Consider the following 17,016-nt stretch of genomic DNA (forward strand, 5'->3'; position numbering starts at 1 on the left):
AGGGAAGGCAGAGCCATTTTGGCCAACTGATCAGTGTCTGCTATGATGAGTAAGGACCAACTGATACATGCAGAATGTAAACTACTTTTGAATTAGAGCAGTTTGAGAACAAGAAAGCAAGCAAAACTCTTGAAAAATGCCAGTTATTAGAGCTGGACAAATTTCTGCTATTAGGTAACGTAATTATTCCCCAAACTATACTTAATTATCAGGTACACAGATAAATCGGCATTTTTATTCCTTTTTTAAATATTGAAAATTAATTGAAAAAAGCTTTTTAAGAAAGATAATTAAACAAATATGCTATGAAACAAGGCCATGTGCAATTTCATTTTATGTGTAAATTACATGTAGGCCCAAAGGGGATGCAGTCTTATTATACAGTTTATTCCTCTATTAGCATTTCAATAGAAAGACTTTTCCTCCTGGTTCAGAGGAAAACAAGGAAAGCAAGACATATATGCTGGAGCTGCATACAGATAGGGGGCCTGGAAAAGCTCTGTTATTCCTCTTCTTACCCCCAAAATGGAATGAAAGAAGATAGGGTTCTGATCTCTACAGATGAGAGGAGATTGCAGAAGTGTGAAGTGCAACTGATTTCATTCTGTAGTAGACTGGACTGTAACTTGAATCAGGTCCTAAGTCTTGATACTGTAATGTTAGTTCCCTGCTGGAATCTGTTCATGGCAGGACCTCTGTACAGAGTACAAAAAACAGCAGAAACAGTTATATTCAACCTCTCTACTTTCCCAGCAGCTACCTTCTTCAGACAAATAAATGCAGAAGTTGGAGAACCGTGGCAACTAATCTGAAGTGTTTAAACACAGTACAGAACACTTGTATTTATAGAAAATCTGAGAAATTCAGTTTCTGAGGATTTCAGCTTCAGCTCTTCCCCTCTCACTAGGAAATTCCTAACATCTCCCCCAGCCAGCTGTGGTGTGTTTAGCCACATAATCATTATCCCTTTGCTTTTTGTGCATTTGAACTTCAAATATTGTTGTCTACAGAAACAAGCTATGCAGTGTTCATTTTAAGTTCACACTGTCAAATATATGTATATAGTCATGAAGACCTTATTTCAATCCTTGTTTGTATGCTTTCTTGATGTTTGAATAAGTAAACCCAAGGGAAACTGCCTACAACTCTTGCCCAATATGACTTCGATACTCTCTTTGCAAAGTTAAAGATTGGACTGACAAAAGTAATAATGTGATTACTGTAGCATATTTGGATAGCTGATAAACACCATAGTACCAGAAGACGCACTTTAAAATTTAGCACAATACAGTGCAATTTGAGTATATATTGAACATACTAAGAACAGCATATTGACAGATCTGACAGGGTAGGTGTTAATGTGAAACATCAAATGATTTCTAATATGAATTCAAGGTGATGTCTATAGGCCTAAATCTATTCATATTTTTTATCAATGACCTGGAAATGAAGAAAAATATTTACTGCTGAGAAAAGTGGCAGCACTTGCCATAATGATCAGGTGAGGACAAAGCAAGGTGGGTTCCTTCGAGCTATGTGTATTTTAACACAGCAAAGTATGCTGCAATCTAGAACAAGGAACACATCACACTGAGAAATGGTCAGTGTAGCCAGAGTCTAATTTCTCAGGAAGAGATTTAAGAGTCAGAGTGGGGAAGCAACTTAAATTGCACATCTGATGCTGTGGCAAAAAGGACTAAGGCACTCCTTGATATAAAAGCAATGAGTTAGGGACAGACCATGGCACTGGGGGGGTGGTCATGTGCTTTTGCGTAACACATTGATGGAAAGGATGCTGGAGCATTGCATTATGTTCTTGTGTCACTGTCAGGGGGAAAAGATGTCCAAAAGCTGAGGAGGTATTAAAAAGACAGAAAATTCATTCTGAAGCTGGGAACAGTGTTTTGAACAGAGAAGCTTTATTTATCCAAAAACTGATTGAGAATTGCCATGAATTACATTCCTGGAAGATGATTCCAGCTGCCAGTGAACATTTTAATCTAGCACAGTCACTCATAACAGCAAATAATGACTGGTAAGTGAAGCCAGGTAAACTCAAACTAAAAACATGTATTTAGCAATCAGGGTAGTTAGCCAGAACAACAAACTAGCAAAGGAGGATGAAGGATACTTCTTGTACCAGCTTTTCTGGATCAAGGCAAGGGGACTCTCTGCATTAATTCAAATAGGTTATTTGGACTGATATAAAGATAATTAAAAGAAAATAATGAAGTGTATGGGAGGTCAGGCTATGTGGATCTACTTGGCCATTTCAGGCCCTAATATGTTGAAATATGTGAATTGTTTTAGTATTTTTTTCATACAGATAAAATATATTTCTCCATTGGAGAAAAACATTTTCCAAGTAGCTGTAAAGGACACTTCTAGTTTACAAAAACTAAAGATAGATCTAAAGGTAATGATTACTAGCCTTCCAGATGTACAGTATTTTACAAAAAAGGCTAAGCAATGGCTAGGTAATTGGTGACTGCTGTTTACTGCAATAATAATCACTGTCACCTTCCTTCTCCTACTCTCACATTGTATCCACCTGTTGTCTTTCACTTTACATTTGGATTAAGTGAGACAAGAATGTATTTTTTTTTTTTTTTTACTAAAATGCAGGCTCGATCTCTGCCTTGAACCTCTTGCTGTTACAAAGATACAAATAAACAATAATAAATAAGTATGTATTAATAGAGGAGGAAAAATAGGCGTGAGGTCTCTTTTCTACATTGTCTTAGATGTTACTTCCTTTCCAGTGCTTGATGCTGCAGCCAGCAAGTGAATGATCTAAAAGTACCATTATATGTTTGAGCCACACAAAGCTATTCAACTCACAATTCTTTTCAAGTCCCCAGATTATCTTAATATGATTTACGGTTTGCTTGGCACTTTCTAGGAATACCTGTGCTCTCCAAACTTTGTCATTTGTAACATTTATGTAATAACATAAACTGCGATAAAGTGAGGTAATATATCATAATGTTCTGTCAAAAGGGAAAAGTGGCAGTAATGATGCTTATAATAACAATAATGATGCCAAAAATTTCCCCCTTCCCAAAGCATATAACAGAGATCTGTTTGAGAAAACAGAACTTCTGTGACATCTTCCAGCTTATAAACCACTGCAATTCAGTGATCTTTTTCCAATATAAAAATGCAGCATATTCTTTTATCGTTGAAGTAGGCTTTCCCCTAGTTCTCTGCAACCAATTCACGTGTATAAAGGTGGTTTAGCTGGGTGAATATCAGCTTGCATAAGTTTTCCTATCTTACTTTCCATTCTCCAGGGACTGAATTTAACCCTTATTTCAAAGGCTTTGTTATTTTAAAAGTATGGAATAAAGTCCGTGTGTTTTTACCCATGAAGTGACAATGTTATCAACATTCCTTCTCACAAACTGGTCTAATTTTTTTTGCATCTAGTGACTAAATGGAGTCATACACCTTCTTTAGCTGAATGGTCAAGCAGCCTGCGATTCCACTCTCTTTATGGGTGTTTTCTTCATGAAACATTTCATTGATCCAGCCCCCCTCATTTGTCACCTCTTTGGAGAAGGGTCAGCTGTTAAAGATCTCAGATCTGTTCTCTCACAAGTGACTTTCTGTGGGCTTCTGAAAGAGGACAATGATAGTAGACATGCTCCTTTGTCTCCCTGAAAGGTCCAAAGTTATTTCCTCTGTTCTTTCTCTTTTAAAGGAGTCTCAGAGATGCTTAGAGTTTAAGTCAGTCAGAAATCACACCTATAGTTTCTATTTTTGCTTAGACCTCAGAATCTGTTCTGTAGATTCCCTGTCTCTTGCATGCTCCAAAGACATTTTCTCTAACTACTGTTAGCAATACTTTTTTCATTTCTTTAAATAATCACTGTATATTGGAAACAGTCAGGAATTGATATGAAAAATATCATTCTGAATAAACAATCAATTAGTTTATTAATGAAAGATAAAGACACCACTTTCACAAAAGGGTATGGTTTGTTTTTTGGGGTTTTTTTGAAGAATGGAGCTATATGGCTATCTCACAAATGAGACCTTTCCTGAAATGTGTGCTCAAAGATTTGTATGCCAACTGGTTAAAAGAAAAGGTCTAGTGAAGTCTCAACACCTTTTCTATTCAGATTTTGACTAATCCTCTTGCTTTTGCTTTGAGTGTGTTCCTGACAGCTTGCTCCAGTAAATCTTGCCTCATGCAGTGGGTCTAGTATTTGTACTTTCTCAAAATCACATTAAAGGCTGTGGTAGGTGGAAAATAGCCAGTCTAATGCATTTATAGATATCAAACAGTTAAGAAAACAGCAAGCCTTCACACTTAAACTTATATACAGCACACAACATGGCCTAATATTTATGGTATACCATATCTTCACCTTTTTCTTTCTATATACTAGACCATGGCCTCATGATTTTGTCCTGTTTTGTCCATTGGTCATAATTACTCAAAGTAGATATGAACATCATGCCAATCTCATTACATTCCAGGTACCCTAGGCTGTGTCTTAACAGACCATCTGATGTAAGGCAAAGTGCAGTTTAGGGCTCCCCACCATCTAGAATAGCACCTCTGCAGCCAATGTTGTGGTTCCCAGGTGGGGTACACCCATGTGTTTCCTTCCTGAGGAAGGATGTTGGTCCTTCTGAATATTTCCCAGTTATGGAGCCCCGGAGCATACCCCAGAAGAGGGAACTGGGCAGCATGCCCAGACACAGTAGCATTGACAGAGCCTTTCATGGCATATAGTTGTATATCGATGGACAAGAATATAGTGGATCATTGACTACAGCATTTTCTCTCGGGCCTGGAGCTTAGCTCTTCCCAATTACTCTCATTTAAGCTTAATGCCTAATATATATAAAGCACTGTATTGCAACAACATTATAGTCTTGAAAAAAAGACAATTTTTGAGTAGTCAACAGATTATTTTATTTCAGTGATTTTCAACATTTTGGGTAATGTGCAACAAAACCAAGGACAGGGTAGTGAAAGCTACAGTGTTGACTTCATGATCAGGCTGTTAAAGAGTAAAAATGTGACTTCAAGGCCCATTCTTGTCAACATGCAAATTCATCTTTTTATTATAAAATAAAAATTCAGAGCAAAGCATAATTTAAAACACAATATGATATATAATGGTATTAAAACTGAAAAGAGGAATATAGCACATCTCTAAATATATAAGTATACATATATACAGAGAGAGAGAGTTTGTGTATAGCCTTTTCAGTGAAGAATCTGCCAGTCCATGCCATGTTATTAATTATAAATAGATCTTAACCAAAGGATGTATGTTGTGTCAGGTTTTAAAAGCGTATGAGGTTCAGATATTTATGGGCAAAGTTTCCACAGCCTGCGTGAGCAAGAGAAAGCACTTTCAAACTGGGACTTGACACTTGCGATATGCACGTATGTCTCAGTTACACAGTAGTCAGAGGGGGTAGGCATGCAGAGAGAGAATATTTTATAAGTCGATATCAGTAAACTTCAAAAGCAGGCCCAATGATGGAAGGGAAAGGCGTTCATAAGGTACAGTGAGCAAGAGCACACCTTTAAAAGCTTGGCAAGCAAAAGCCAGAATGTGATAGATGCTGTAATTCAGAACCAGAGGCCAATGCAGCAGAGATAGAGCTGGAGTGATGTACTGCCTGTTTGTGCTGCCAAGGTCTCTGTGAATAAGATGAAGTTTGAAGATCACGTTTCTAGGAGATAGTTCAGCAATCAGTTCTGGATCCTAGGCCAGATTAAACTGCCAAATAAGTAAGTGATCGCTAGGACTATTTTAATTTAGGTTTATTCTGTGCAGGACCTTAACATGTTTCAATTTATATTTTTATTTTGTGTTTTTGCAGGACACACAAGTTCTCTTTTGCCCCTTGAAACACTTAGTGTGAAAGATTGTTTTTCTGAACAACCCCCAGGGTGAGTTATAGGTTAATTTAAAGGCATATGATTAAGAACAACACAGTCCAGAAAAAAGGTTAGTTATCTGCAGCATAGGAAGTGAATCAGGTAGATGTCCCATTATGTGGCATTACCAATAGCAGAAAGTCACTGAAAAGCAAGGTTTCCTAAAGTTTCTGAATAAAATTAGTATGCTCGAGCTGGAAATTTACCTACGGATGTTAGAGGAAATATCAAAATATGTCGACATTTTCTGAAGTGTAGTCACTGCAGTCCAATAGGAATCTTGGTATCAAACATCCCCAGGAAAATGGATTCAAACAATTCTCATGCATGGACATCTAAGTTGTTGCCTATTAAAAGTTTCTTAGTGCAGTAGCTTCACTGTTGCTTCAGGTCTGGGGCATTCTGTATACCACTGAATATAAGTAGAGGGTCATCATCTTTAAGGACAATATCCTTGTTATGTGAAGAAACCCAGATGGATGAATTTTCATTAAACACTTCATATGGCATTACTGGGAAGACTTCTTTCATTCATTTGGTGGGTTGTTTGTGGTTTGGATTTTTTGGTTTTTTTTCTTCATCCAGCTTCTCATTTGTACTCAGGGCAGACGTCATTTCACCTAACTGTGATGACATCATGATACAAGTGGAACAAATCAACAAGAGATTCATCTGCTTCTAAGACTGGTGGGATGAATCATACTCTGGAGTTGTCTGTCTCTCTTCACTGAATACAGAGGCAGCTGAGATAATTAGCTTAGACTAGATGCCTAATTTTTAAATGATTAATGTTAGATGAGGTGGATCTTACCTTAAGAGGATGTTTTTAAGGGCAGTCAGTGTGTATACAAATGTAATTAGTAATGCCATTATGAAAGTCCTCCATTTAATCAGCGAGATTCAAATGTGATGCTTTTCAATGATAATCAGCATTCAAAATCAAATACCTTTTTAGTATGCCAAATGCTCATTGCAGGAAAGTGTGGACTCTGGGATCTAGTGGCCTTTCTTTCAACATCTTCTTTGCAGATGAAAAAATCCTTGCATTCTGCTGTTCTTGCAGCACCTTAACCATAGCCATCAGTCAGTCTCCCATGCTGCAGTGTGATATCCAGCACTGTTTTACAGTTCCAAAAATGCAGCTTTGAGAAAGTAAATTGCTATATTCTGCAGCTGTGTTAGAAAAGGTGCTCTGGTATAATGAGTGAAATGGCTCATTCATCCTCTGTTCAAGTTAATGCAGTGAAGGGGTTGCTGTAAGAAAAGTGTAGTCCTGGGGCATTTGGAGAATAGATAACTGAGTAACTTTCATTGAAATCAACCTAAAACTCATAACAGTGCCAAATACTTCCAAGCATTGGGCTAAGACCCAAGAGGATTCCAGTTTGCCCATATTCCATGAAGTAAACTGTATATCAACTGATCAGAATACCTCTACTAAGCTTTCCATCCGTTTATTTTACTGAGGGCAAATAAAGTACACACATACTTAAGAACTAAGAAGGCATTAATTTTTCTTTTGATTCAATTTATTCTATTACTGAATAGTGCCAAAGGTAATTTTGAAGCGATCAGGTTAAAATTTATGTGAGCTAAAACAAAGAGGTGGCTTAATTGAATAAGCACACTTAACTCATTAACCCTGTGCCACTGGGACTAATCAGTATAGACCCAGGGCTGCTAATAATCACAAAGGTAGCAAAGTTCTGCTTCTCAGTCTTACACAGAAAAGGAGAGGGGTAGAAACAGGCAAAGGGAAAATAGAGGTGGTCTGTAGGTATTCCTGGAGTAAGAGGGGAGACAAGGGCACAACATGAAGTTCCTAGTGCTTGGTTTTCCAACAGAAAATCCTGCGTTATTATAAAGCTGTTTTTCCCTCCCACTCTGAACAGAAAGTTATTAGTTAGGAAGTGGAGCAGACAGCTGCTGCTTTCATTGTCATGAGTTATGGGAATGTGAGAAAGGTTGGCTAGTTTCAAACAAGAATGAAGAAATACAGTAGATCAAAGACCAGTGACCCCAGATGACCTGGCTTAATATAAAGGGGCACTGGAAAAGGGCGGTGTGACAGGAGTCTCAGTTTCCACCATTGCTCAGGATGCAGCGGTGTGGGGGTTGAGGGGAGTGGTGGGTCATCTGTAAATATTTGGAATTCACAAGGGGGTGTTTAGCGAGCTGGGAATAGGTCATATCTGCTCCTTTAAGTGCCAGTGGGACCAAATCAGTTCTCCATCCTTCCACTATAGAGAAGGCCTTACAAAGAGCATCCCTTCTATTGAAGATGGAGACGATGTTTCATGAAACATTTCATAAACTCTCCAAGGCTGAAAAAGGGCCTTCATCTCAGTGGTATGATATCTATAGTTTACAAAATAGTTTTGGAGCACTGGGAGGAAAGGTGTTATTTAAAGGATATGTTTGAATGTAAACTACAGTCAGAGGAGTGTTTGGTGTATGTAAGGATGCTTAATGCTTATGATAACATCATTATCTCCTCACTGTCCCAGGGCCTAAATGAAACCGGTGCTTACGTGAACTGTCTCTGGCTCAAGTTAAATCTATGCAAGATGTTAGTGGTGCTACTGGAAAAAAGACATACTTGCCAAAACCACATCACTAGTCAGGTTAAATGTTCTACTTAAAGTTCTTCAGTTACAACTTAGAGGCCTCAGTAACTCATGAGCTCAGGACTTCCAAATGTGCGCTGTACATAGCAGTAAGTTATATGAATCCTAGGTGAAAAGACCCTACTGCCTTGTCACTGAATCCATTGAAATTCTCTATTCTGGGATGATTAGTACTCATTGTTAATTTACTAACTACACACTTTAGCCCATAACATTTGATTGAATCAAATGCTGTTCCTGGGAAAGAAGCAGTTTTGATAAATGGTTTGACTTGAAAGTTTTCTGGAACAGGATTTTGGAGTGGACCACATTCCATATATTCTAAGAGAGAAATTTTAGGTTCCTTGAATGTAAGTTTAGAAAAATAATAAGAATTACAAAATAGTTTTACATCAGAATTAATTGAGCATTTTAGATTTTGAAAATAAAACACTTTGAATGAATTCTTTTTTCAAGATTTATAACAAAAATCACCACGACTTTCAGCTTTCATCTGGAGTCAAAATCCACCCCTGCAAATCCACCACCATTGCAAAATCACCACTGAAATCCGGAGTTACAGCACTAGTGGGTCACAAGAGATCACCCTGTCCAAGATCATAGCTGACAAAGTCAGCTATAGCTATACCATCCCTATTGGATATTGTGATTTAGCCTGAAAGACTCCTGATAAGGAAGTCTGTAAACCATGAATATGTGACTTTTTATGGCATACCTTCAGATTGAAGTTTGTTGGGTTTGGGGATTTTCTCCTAATGTTTAAACCCCATCTCCATTGTTGCAAAAGGAGTGCTTGCTTCTTTCCCATCTCTAATTCTGGAGCTACAGCTAGTGTAGGTTAAGAGAGGGTCAAATTAACAGCAAGGATGCTGCTACCATTGATGTTGCTGAAGCCTAGGAAAAGGACAATCAGGCAGTTGGCATTTCCAGAGGCTGGGGTGGGGGGTAGCTTTAGGTGGGGCGTAGCTTTAGGTGGGGCGTATGTTATAAATCACAATGCCTTGTGATTGCTTTAAAATAGGAACTAAATATAAACTAAATTAAGGAATAGAATAAATGTATTGTGTTCTCCCTCTGCCCTCTTTTACCTAAACAAACTTGTTTCCTTGAAACTTTCTTTATGGGTAAAAATCTCTTCAGTCTGCCTGTTTACTCCTGATGTGTACATATTTCTGTGTACTCCCAAAGCTTGAGAAGCACCACCAATCTGAAGTATAATAAAAGAATTACCATCTGTGCCTTACACAGGGTAGACATCCCAGAAAACAGTCTCTTTGCAATGGCATCACATTATCAGTTTCTTATTTAGATAACAAGTCTTAATGCCATAAGAATATTCAGAAATCAAAAATATTTTCTTACCTGACTTCAGTCGGATTATTCAAAGCTTTCAGCTGGCAGAACACAAGCTTTATTAAATACAGCTTTTCCTACATTGAGCATGACCTTCCATGACAGAATCGCACCTTTGGCATAATGGACGAGGAATAGCAAGGGTAAGACTGATGAGTTCAGGAAATGGAGATCAACTGATGAGTGTGCTATGAGTTCACATCCTTTCTTCTAAGCTTGGTCACAAATCTCATCATCTTCAAAATGGAAGTCTGTTCTGTTCCCAGTGACTTATTAATAAAGACAATTAAATGATATTTTTAGATAATACTTGAGATAACATAGCACCAAGAAAGGGGCACAGATTACAGTAGGGAACCATGAGAATTTCAAAAGGTCCTCAGGAAGCTGCGTTCCTTAAAGCGGTTAAATTTATATGTTTTAGTTTGATTAGAAGGAGAACTGTGTCATGGCCACTGCAGTACTCCATATTCTGGAGAATGACTGACAAGGTAGAAATAAGCCCAAATTTAGGGGAAAAAAAATCCATCTGATTTTAAATTTTATATTTTATATGTATGTATAGTACCTTTATTGGTCATTAGCAACTGAATATATGGAAAGTGATAATTCCCTGTTCATTAGGAGATGCACATTACTGACAAGTTGAGAGCTGGATTTTCAGATGCTGTATCTAAATGAATTAATGTATGTCTGCAAAGTGAGTACAGATAGATACAGTTGCATTTTAAAATTTTAAAGGAAAACATGCCATTATTTATTTAGTATTTTAATATTGAAAAATGCCAAGTACATCCTTCAATAAAACTATTTTTTACTTTAAGACTGGTGTGTTTAAAGAGACTCAGCTGTGGCCAGTGTCAGTAAGTGTGCTAATAGGATGGTTGACAGCTCCTGTGGAACATTTTCAGGGCAGCTGCATTATTGGTTCATGAAGCATTCCCTCAAATATTATGAGTGACAACAAACCTGGAAATGGTGCAAGAAAGGCGCTTCCAATCTATGAAGACAGCTCACGTTTGAATTCTCCAACACCAGACCATTATGCAATCAACCAGCACTCCATCTGTACTGTAACCGCGTGTCACAGAACTGCATTGTCTTCCTGGGAAGCAAGATACATCGCTGCTTAGGACCAAAATAAACTGCCTTGAAACTGCGGGATGTTTGTTTTGTAACTGGCATATGTTAAGCCAGCACCTACTGGGTTAATAACTTTCCTTTATTTTATGTGCCTTTGGGCTAAACTGGACTTACTGAGCAGAATACCCAGAGGTCAAATCTGAGTTAGTTTCTCAATTTTCTTCAATTAATTCTAATATTAAAGTGGTAACAGACTGTACTGAGCTTTCAAGGGAACTGCAGGCATACTGCTGCGTAGTTGTTCTTAGTGTTGGCTGAATCTCTGGCATTTAATCTTTGCTAAGGAAACCCAGGTGGGTGCTTTATGCCTCTCTAGTACTTATTTTGCATCTCCCACCCTTCTGCTTTCCTTGCAGAAAAACTTTTTAATGCAATATAACCCACCTGGTTTGTGAGTCTGTAATGGGAATACTGTTTTCCTCAAATGGGATGCCAGAATTGCAGCATTAAAGCAAGCCCTGAATTGGTGTGGTGTGGCGGTTTAACACCCTAAGGCAGCTTTAGAAGGATTTGTGCCACCTATCAGTTCACATTACACATGTGCCTTTAGGTGCTTCAGTAAGGCAACTATCTTGGGGATTCAATCCATTTACCTTAGATTCCCTTTGGAGTTGGTGAGAGAGCAAGGCACCTTTGGAGGCGGTCAGGCCTTGGGACGTAGTTGCCCTGCTCAATGCGCTGCAGTGCCTCGGTGCTTCAGCTGTGCACCAAACAGGGGGAATCACAGCTTAGTTCCAGGTCATGCTGTAGTGTAGGTCTCAAAACTGGACAGGAGCTCGTCAGTCCCCGGAACCATCAGTACTCTTGCAGCTCTGTGGTTCGTGTGCATGTTTAGGTTTTCTTGCCTCCTTCAATCTCCATCTGCCCTTTCAGCATTAAACATCAAAGGTCTTTACAGAAACAACTCTGCTGTCTTTGTCTTACACTAGTTGCTTTTGACCACCACAGGACTAGTGGGAGAGATGGAGACTATACATAGCACCATGGTCTGTCCTAATGTCAGATATATTTACTCTTGAGAAAGTACTAAAGCACAAAGGTCACTCACAGAATCAAAAATAACAAAGTTGCTGAAGTTGACAAGGACCTCAAGAGACCAGCTAGTCCAGATCCCTTGCTCAGAGCAGGGTCAGCTAGAATAGGTTGCCTAGGACAGTGTCCACTTGGGGTTTGAATACCTCCAAGGATGGAGACTACACCACCTCCCTGGGTAACTTGTTCTAGTGTTTGACCACCCTTATAGTAGAAAAGCTGCTGCTCCTGTGTAAATGCAATTTCCTCTATTGTAATTTGTGCCTTGGATTTTCACCATATTACCCCACCTCAGTTTCCCAGAAGATGTTTCTACAGGCAACAATGCACATGAAAAATGAATTTAGCTCCAGGTTTGTCCATGAGTCCCTTTACATACAGCATTATGAATACAGGTTTTTTGACTGCGACTGGTTACTTGTTCTAGGTCCTGTTGGTTGGTGTTCACTATCCTATTTAAATGACTGATATGGATAAGCCAGAGCATGTGCATTGTGTGCAGAGTAGAAGAGGGGCAGCTGATTACTGTAGATTTGGTGAACTAAGTCTCAGGAATTACCTTGCTAGTATATTTGTGGAGGTAGTACCACAGGCATATCCTTTCAGGTCTGGAGCTGGTTCAACCCTTGAAGGATCTGATCTTCTGGCAAGAAAACCTCTTACCTTATAGCTGCAAACATAAGGCGGAGGAGAGACAAGCTTTGGTAGGGTAGTTTTCTTTCTTCCCTACAGAGGCAAAGGTTAAGATCCTCAGTTCTTTCTTCCTATTCTATGTGCTCCTGATTTTTCAATGACGACAGGCAGGATCGTTATGGGCTGACAGCGTATGAATTCTTCTAAATTCAGTGGGGGCTGTCTCACAAAAGGAGAAAAAAAATCTGAGTCCAAGAGTTGGTTATTTGTATTACAGGACAGTATGCCTGTGTGCTTTTGTGTTGGAGGCTGGGAAGGTGGTTACTGTGCAGGACCAGAGCCAAGGGTGTGGTGCTGAGCTCTGGCAAGGTTAAATAAGGAGAGAAATGGTTCTCAGCCTAGAGGATAGGTGTGTGCTGAAGGTTTCTGAGAAGTTGTTTGGCATAACTTGGAGGGAGATTTTGAACCATTTCAGGTTGGCAGAGTTTTAATTCAGGAAAAGAATGGAGACAACTGGTAAATGAGTTTGTGGGCGAATAGATGATATACTGGTGGTAAAAGGGCAATGGCAGACAGATTGGAAGAAGATTGATTGACTAGGGCTTCTTAGAAAAAATGGTAAGAGCCATGGCAGATTAATTACTGTTTTCTCACACCCTTTTTCATTCTCAAGCAACCATTTGTTCTCCTGAATTTTCATATCCACTTCTTACCTTCTTTGGGAAAAGAAAAAGAAAAAAAGAAAAAGCCAGGAACTTATAAGGTCTATTTGAAAAATAAGCATGTGTGTGATTTAATAATCTACTTTAACGCCATATACGTTCCATAGACAGGGAGGAACAGCACAGCCCATGGAATCAAGTGTGATTTACAGCCAACTTAGGGTCACGTCTCCCGAGGGTTCTATTACACTCTGAGAACAATTAAGATGCTTTAAAGATTGCCTGGCTCTTTATTCTTCCAGTAAATTGCTGAAAGGTTCATATAAGGCTGAAGGTGGTTGAATAGGCATTTTCAGCTTTCTAAGTTTTTGGTCTTTTTTTAAATTATTTTTGCTTAGTGGAGGACTGAAGACTGGGAAATGCCATGGGCCGAAAATAAATTGACAGAAGAAAAGGAAAGAAAGAGTTTATAAATACCATCAGGGTGGTGGATAACATCCACTATCGGATAGATAATGTATGGTCTGAGAGGTGGCCTTTACAATTTCAAGGCAAGTTATATCTCTGAACCTGGTTTCTTACATATTTTCCTTGGCATTATTTGTATTGAAAAGAATGTGGTTAATGCTTTACAGCAAATATCCATCTTTTTCTTCACTTTCTTTTCTTTTTTTGTACCCAGAAACTCATGTTCTAAGTTATTCCAAAAGAACTTTAACTTACTGTTTCTCTTTAAAATACTTATTCAGGACAGCTTAAACCGCATTGGCACCTGGATGTGCGTATTCTGTTATTTACTGCCTTTTATTACCATTTGATAGTTTGCATCCTTGTCCCTTATTTCTCATCCATGGTTTGAGTTTGAGGAGTAGAAGAACAAGATGAAAGAACAGTGTGAAACGGCTATGAAATAATTCGCCATTGACTTTACATATGAACCTTGGCTGTGGGTTTTTTTGTGATTTTTCTACTTGAGAAATGTTCAGGTTTTTCTGTCAGAGATTGTGTATGTCTTCTGTTTTATGCCAACACTTCCCCAAGTTTTAAATATCACTGTGAAAATACAGTACATACATGTGTATATATTTTCCTTATTAAAAGCAGAGGTACTTTTTAGATAATTCTTCTTGTGATTGTAAGGACCTGGGACATGATTTTTGTTTAGTCCTTTTTTAATGTGGTCTACTGCCCAAAGTCTGAACCAAACAAAATGTTAGATATTCAGGTTAATTTTAAATGCACCACACTGCTGTAACAGATCAAAAGATACTGGCAGATGACTGCCCTTCTGCAGAAAAGACCTCAGATACCCTAGAACCCACATAGTTATCTTTATGATGGCCTCCTACAATATCTCACATAGATGTAGGAATGGGGAGTCTGTGGCCAAGTAGGAGGAGAAGTAATTTTCCCAACATATGAAAAATTTTGAGATCAAAATAGAATTAAATAAGGAATAAAAATAGAAATACATAAAGTGTTCTCAAATAATTTAAATGAAAAAAATTTGGATGTGTCAATCCAAACTTTTCCTTTGACAATTTCTGAAGAATTTTGTTTTTATTTTACTTTTTCAATTGTTTATCTTCTAATACTAAAATGATTAAGTTCCCAAACCAGAAAATTATCACTAAATAGCCCACTTAAGTTTTCATTTAGAAAATATAGAAATGGAACATTTTGACAATAATTGTACCTTTTTTTCTAACTTTGAGGTTGGAATAATTCAAAATAACTCCTCATAAATCCATACATTTTCCACAAATTTTCTGTAGAAACCACATTGAGGGTTCCTCTGAGATACTCTTAGACCAGCATGCAGGTAAAAATTATCATGCTGAAAAGTTAACATAGAACTTTTCTGGGTAATCTTCTAAAAATCTGGACTATCACCTCCAAGTTTTCACCATTTTGCCACTGTGCTATGCAACCCCAAACAGGTTCTTACATCGTCCGCACCTCTGTAGTATCTGAACGTCCCAGAGCTGTGCATTAAGCAATATGACTGACATTGTCACATGTGGTTCCATTATTTCCCCTGGGGGAGAAACGGGGTGTGCTGTTTTGTTTTGGTGTGTCATTTTCACACATCCATCATCATGTAATACTCCTCCTCCTATTAGCTAACAGCAGTAGCTTTTGTCCTGGGAGAAACAAACTTCCCATGAAACTGGTACAGCTCCTGAAAGGATCCCTTAAAACAGGTCACCTTCATTATCCCTCACTTTGCAGCCACGCTTGCCTCAGCAGCACCCCTCTGTCAACAGGCAATAATCCTGAAACCGTGCCAGAAGCTGGCACATTCAGGTGGCATGGCTTTGCAGAGCTGAAAGCCACCAGGCTGATCTAATATATGCTTATGAGAACTCACCATGGAGGTGACTATGCAAGACATTCACCAGTGGCTCTGCACCTTGATTGCTAATGAATTGGCTAAATCACGAAAAGAGCAGCCCTTCTACCCCCACAGCTATGGTGGTGGCATCAGCATTATTGCATCTGCCTCACATCAGACACTTTCAATGCTGCATCTCATCTGGGGTTAAAGCAATACCAGAGCTATTCATCTCAGTCACAGGTACATGCACTTTTTCCAACACAAACAGACATTGAAATGGTCTGTGAAGTAATTATTGACCCTTGGGGAAGAAAAGAGAGGAAGAGGCCTTGCTGGGTTGTTTGTGTTTCTTCATGACATAGTATATATTCCCAGTGACTTCCTTTTGCTGGAAAAGAACCTAATGAAATTCCTGGCTTAGTTTTCTACACTGCAATAACAGTATGTCTGGGTTTTTTTCTTTTCTTTAAATTTCATGCACGCGAACTAGATGAGAGAGATGAAAATGGTTCCTCCTCATTAGGACACTGACACAAACAGAACATTGCCTTACACAATATTCTCCTTAACATTAGCAGTGCTGCTCATGAATTAGGGGTATTATAATTTATTGTGACTATAACAGGAGCTGTTTTACCTTCTCCACCGACATCCCATTGGGATGCAACAGGCAAACACAGAGTGAAAGATACAGTCTTGCCTGTGTTTGCAAGTAAGGAGTGAGACTGGAAGCGGAGATGCAGAGAGATGAAGTGATTTCCGAAGGACACCAAGAATGGAAAGCTGGGACTAGAGGCCAGGTTACTGTCCTGTGTAATAAAATAAAATAAAGTGGTCAGACCTGGATCTCAGAGAGATGCAGGAAATGAGAATGGAAGGGTGAGAAGCAAAACATGGTGTATGGTATTTTCAAATTCAAATGAAACTATATAACTGTGCACGTGGCTTCTTAAGAACGTGACACCGGCAAATAGGACAGTTCTGAGTTAGGCAAAATGCCCATTCTGAAACTCTCAGACTGCTCAAACCTGGTCTCACCTCAGGTTTTGTTATCATCTCAGAATCAGCTTGGATCACTGGAGGGTTCTTAATGTTTCTTGCCTTAGATGCAGCCAGGGCACAACTTCTAAGAAAACTGCCTACAACATGCTTAATTTCTGTAGAAAAATCATGTTAACTTTATTCTGAGACGGTACCTGTAAACAACAAATGTTCTGTATTTAGAGATCACAATGTTGAGTAGAAATGAAGCAAAAAAGAGAGGTGATTGATACAGTAAATGTCTAGAGGCTATTCAGGGAAAATAGATGAGGAAGAAAC

Source organism: Egretta garzetta, unplaced genomic scaffold, assembly GCF_000687185.1.
Source record: "Egretta garzetta isolate BGI_Z169 unplaced genomic scaffold, ASM68718v1 scaffold206, whole genome shotgun sequence".
Classification (NCBI taxonomy): Eukaryota; Metazoa; Chordata; class Aves; order Pelecaniformes; family Ardeidae; genus Egretta; species Egretta garzetta.